The following is a 5,686-nucleotide window of genomic DNA, read 5'->3' on the forward strand; positions in this document are numbered from 1 at the left end:
TAAATATCTGCATCTGACATCATTCAGCTGCTTGTTGGGCCTTCCAGAGGGCAGTTATGATAGGCTCCTGGTTGTAAGAACACCATAGCATCAGTTTTAGTGTCAGGTCTTGGTGACTCCCACTGTGCTGGACTTCAATTTGGGCCTGTTACTGGACCTCCTTTTCCTTAGTCTCTTCTCCATTTTTGTCCCTGAAGTTCTTTCAGACAGGGACAATTCTGGGTCAGAATTTTTAACTGTGGGATGGCAGCTACATCCCTCCACTTGATGCCCTGCCTTTCTACGGGAGTTGGACTCTGCCTATTGTAAGGCATTTCATCTAAGGTGCCCACCTTTGAGACCTGAGAGTCTCTCATCTCCCAGGTCTCTGGTACATTCAAGAGGGTCCTCCCACCTCCTATCTTCTGAGGTTGCCTGTTTCCATTCTTTCTGCTGGCCCACAAGTCTTCAGTCCTGTTCCACCCCCAATACCTGCTCATGTTCCCCTTTCCCCTCTGTGTTCCCTTTCCCACCAAGGTCCCTCTCTCCCCCCACCGCCTGCCACCTGTGATTGCTTTCTTCTCTCTCCCAAGAGGGACGGAGACATTTTCACTTGGGCCCTTTGGCGTGGTAGCCTTCATGAGTTCTGTGGATTTTATCCTGGGTATCGTGTACTTTTGGGGCTAAGGTTCACTTATTAGTGAGTACATACCATACATGTCCTTTTGTTTCTGAGTTACCTCACTGATAATGCTATTTTCTAGTTCCCTGCACTGGCCTGCAAAAGTCAGGATGTCCTCATTCTTAATAGCTGAGTAGTAGCCGGGCTTGGTGGCGCATGTCTTTAATCCCAGCACTCGGGAGGCAGAGGCAGGCAAATTTCTGAGTTCGAGGCCAGCCTGGTCTACAAAGTGAGTTCCAGGTCAGCCAGAGCTATACAGAGAAACCCTGTCTCAGAAAAAAAAAAATAGCTTAGTAGTATTGTATTGTGTAAATCAGTAATGTACAGATTGGAAAAAATATTCACTAACTCCAATACAGGGCAATATCCAAATATATATAAAGAACTCAAAAAGCTAACCACCAAGAAACCAAACATCTAATCAAAAAATGGGGTATAGAACAAAAAAAAATGGGGTATAGAACAAAACAGAGAATTCTCAAAAGAGGAATCTCAAGTGGTTGAGAAGTACTTAAAGAAATGTCCAAAGCCCTTAGTGATCAGGGAAATATAAATCAAAAAGACCCTGAGATTCCACCTTACACCAATCAGAATGTCTAAGATCAAAAACTCAGGTGACAGCACATGTCAGCAAGGATGTGGAGAAAGAGGAACACTCCTCCATTGCTGGTGGGATTGCAAGATGATACAACTCTGGGAATCAATCTGGAGATTCTTCAGAAAATTGGAAATAGATGTACCTGAAGACCCAGCTATACCACTCTTGGGCATATACACAAAAGAAGTCTGAAGACACCACAGGGACACCTGTTCCACTATGTTTATAGCAGCCTTATCTGTGATAACCAGAAGCTGAAAAAAACCCAGATGTCCCACAAGAGATGAATGGATACAGAAAATGTGGTTCATTTACACAAAAGCATGGATTTTATTTGGGGTTCATTGAATATATTTAAAGAAGAGACTTGTGAAATGAGAATAGACACACATTTTAAGAACATGTACAAAGAATGTCAGACTGAGGCTTTTTGGCATGAAAACGTTTTCACTCATTGACAGTCAATAAACTATGGACTTTGAAAAAGAGAAAAATGTGTTTGAAAAATTGAATATAAGAAAAGTCTTTGTTTTTTAATTAGGTAATTTCCTCAATTACATTTCCAATGCTATCCAAAAAGTCTCCAATACACTCCCCCCCCCCAGTCCCCCACCCACCCCCACCCCTTGGCCCTGGCATTCCCCTGTACTGGGGCATATAAAGTTGGCAAGTCCAATGGGCCTCTCTTTCCAGTGATGGCCTACTAGGCCATCTTTTGATACAAATGCAGCTAGAGACAAGAGCTCTGGGGTACTGGTTAGTTTATAATAATGATCCACCTATGGGGTTGCAGTTCCCTTTAGCTCCTTGGGTACTTACTCTAGCTCCTCCATTGGGGGCCCTGTGATCCATCCAATAGCTGACTGTGAGTATCCACTTCTGTGTTTGCTAGGGCCCGGCATTGTCTCACAAGAGACAGCTATATCTGGGTCCTTTCAGCAAAATCTTGCTAGTGTATGCAATGGTGTCAGCGTTTGGAAGCTGATTATGGGATGGATCCCTGGATATGGCAGTCTTTAGATGGTCCATCCTTTCTTCACAGCTCCAAACTTTATCTCTGTAACTCTTTCCATGGGTGTTTTGTTCCCAATTCCAAGAAGGGGCACAGTGTCCACACTTTGGTCTTCGTTCTTCTTGAGTTTCATGCGTTTAACAAATTGTATCTTATATCTTGGGTATCCTAAATTTTTGGGCTAATATCCACTTATCAGTGAGTACATATTGTGTGAGTTCCTTTGTGAATATGTTACCTCACTCAGAATGATGCCCTCCAGATCCATCCATTTGCCTAGGAATTTCATAAATTCATTCCTTTTAATAGCTGAGTAGTACTCCATTGTGTAAATGTACCACATTTTCTGTATCCATTCCTCTGTTGAGGGGCATCTGGGTTCTTTCCAGCTTCTGTCAATTATAAATAAGGCTGCTATGAACATAGTGGAGCATGTGTCCTTCTTACCTGTTGGAACATCTTCAGGATATATGCCCAGGAGAGGTATTGCTGGATCCTCCGGTAGTACTATGTCCAATTTTCTGAGGAACCGCCAAACTGATTTCCAGAGTGGTTGTACCAGCTTGCAATCCCACCAACAATGAAGGAGTGTTCCTCTTTCTCCACATCCTCACCAGCATCTGCTGTCACCTGAATTTTTGATCTTAGCCATTCTGACTGGTGTGAGGTGGAATCTCAGGGTTGTTTTGATTTGCATTTCCCTGATGATTAAGGATGTTGAACATTTTTTCAGGTGCTTCTCTGCCATTCGGTATTCCTCAGGTGAGAATTCTTTGTTCAGTTCTGAGCCCCATTTTTTAAAGGGTTTATTTGATTTTCTGGAGTCCACCTTCTTTAGTTCCTTATATATATTGGATATTAGTCCCCTATCTGATTTAGGATAGGTAAAGATCCTTTCCCAATCTGTTGGTGGTCTTTTTGTCTTATTGACGGTGTCTTTTGCCTTTCAGAAGCTTTGCAACTTTATGAGGTCCCATTTATTGATTCTCGATCTTACAGGGCAAGCCTTTGCTGTTCTTTTTTTTTTTTTTTTTTTTGATTTTGTATGTTGATTTTATTTTTATTTTTTTTTATTACATATTTTCCTCAATTACATTTCCAATGCTATCCCAAAATTCCCCCATACCGCCCCCCACTTCCCTACCCTCCCATTCCCATTCTTTTGGCCCTGGCATTCCCCTATATTGGGGCATATAAAGTTTGCAAGTCCAATGGGCCTCTCTTTCCAGTGATGGCCGACTAGGCCATCTTTCGATACATATGCAGCTAGAGACAAGAGCTCCGGGGTACTGGTTAGTTCATCATGTTGTTCCAACTATAGGGTTGCAGATCCCTTTAGCTCCTTGGGTACTTTCTCTAGCTTCTCCATTGGGAGCCCTGTGATACATCCAATAGCTGACTGTGAGCATCCACTCCTGTGTTTGCTAGGCCCCTGCATAGTCTCACAAGAGACAGCTATCTTTGGGTCCTTTCAGCAAAATCTTGCTAGTGTATGCAATGGTGTCAGCGTTTAGAAGCTGATTATGGGATGGATCCCTGGAAACGGCAGTCTCTAGATGGTCCATCCTTTCATCACAGCTCCAAACTTTGTCTCTGTAACTCCTTCCATGGGTGTTTTGTTCCCAATTCTAAGAAGGGGCACAGTGTCCACATTTTGGTCTTCATTCTTCTTGAGTTTCATGCGTTTAGCAAATTGTATCTTATATCTTGGGTATCCTAAGTTTTGGGCTAATATCCACTTATCAGTGAATACATATTGTGTGAGTTCCTTTGTGATTGTGTTACCTCACTCAAGATGATGCCCTCCAGGTCCATCCATTTGGCTAGGAATTTCATCAATTCATTCTTTTTAATAGCTGAGTAGTACTCCATTGTGTAAATGTCCCATAATTTCTGTATCCATTCCTCTGTTGAGGGACATCTGGGTTCTTTCCAGCTTCTGGCTATTATAAATAGGGCTGCTATGAACATAGTGGAGCATGTGTCCTTTTTACCGGTTGGGACATCTTCTGGATATATGCCCAGAAGAGGTATTGCTGGATCCTCCGGTAGTACTATGTCCAATTTTCTGAGGAACCGCCAAACTGATTTCCAGAGTGGTTGTACAAGCTTGCAATCCCACCAACAATGGAGGAGTGTTCCTCTTTCTCCACATCCTCGCCAGCATCTGCTGTCACCTGAATTTTTGATCTTAGCCATTCTGACTGGTGTGAGGTGGAATCTCAGGGTTGTTTTGATTTGCATTTCGCTGATGATTAAGGATGTTGAACATTTTTTCAGGTGCCTCTCTGCCATTTGTTATTCTTCGGGTGAGAATTCTTTGTTCAGTTCTGATCCCCATTTTTAATGGGGTTATTTGATTTTCTGGAGTCCACCTTCTTGAGTTCTTTATATATATTGGATATTAGTCCCCTATCTGATTTGGGATAGGTAAAGATCCTTTCCTAATCTGTTGGTGGTCTTTTTGTCTTATTGACGGTGTCTTTTGCCTTACAGAAGCTTTGCAATTTTATGATGTCCCATTTATTGATTCTCGGTCTTACAGCACAAGCCATTGCTGTTCTATTCAGGAATTTTTCCCCTGTATCCATATCTTCGAAGCTTTTCCCTACTTTCTCCTCTATAAGTTTCAGTGTCTCTGGTTTTATGTGGAGTTCCTTAATCCACTTAGATTTGACCTTGGTACAAGGAGAAGAAAAGTCTTTCTGTTCATTTATTTTAGGGATTTAAACAACTATAATATGACTCCAGGAGAGTTTTCAGCAGGGATAGGCCACAACAAAATCTTTATTGGCAAAAGGTAGACGGGCTTCTTAGTGAAAACATTAGAGGAAAACACAGAATTTGTCAGCATAGACCAGAAAAGAAGATGACAGCATCAGAGATACGATTCTGCCCAAAGAGGAAACCATTAACATGGCTTGTTTAGGAAAGAATGGGTAAGGGTTGCCAAAGATCCGCTTGAGCTATTAGGTGGATGTTGATACCAGTTAATCAAGTGAGTATTAACTATTTGACTCAAGAGTGTAAAACGAAGATTTGGCTTACAAAAAATTGGCAGTAATTACGGTTTAGGTAGCATTCATGACAAAAGAACTGAGAATTCACTGGTCCCAGAATGATCATTGAGTAAGAAGAGGGTGCCCCATAGGGGTTTTAACCTCAAGCTTGCTTTAAAAGGAAAAGAGCTGCCAATGAGTCCCCCACACCAATGTGTTGCTTTCCTACATGTATGTCTTATAGAGACAAATCTATTATCTGTTTGGCAAATTTTTATCTATACTTTGTAGATCTCTGTGATGCCAGTCAGCAAGTTACTGCTTTTCTTATATGCATAATGATTTGATTTTGCTATGAAATGTTAATAATTTTACCAATGCTTATCAAGCAGTTATTAAATATAAAGTATATTTTG

Source organism: Mus caroli, unplaced genomic scaffold, assembly GCF_978045245.1.
Source record: "Mus caroli unplaced genomic scaffold, Mus_caroli_1 scaffold_14, whole genome shotgun sequence".
Taxonomy (NCBI): domain Eukaryota; kingdom Metazoa; phylum Chordata; class Mammalia; order Rodentia; family Muridae; genus Mus; species Mus caroli.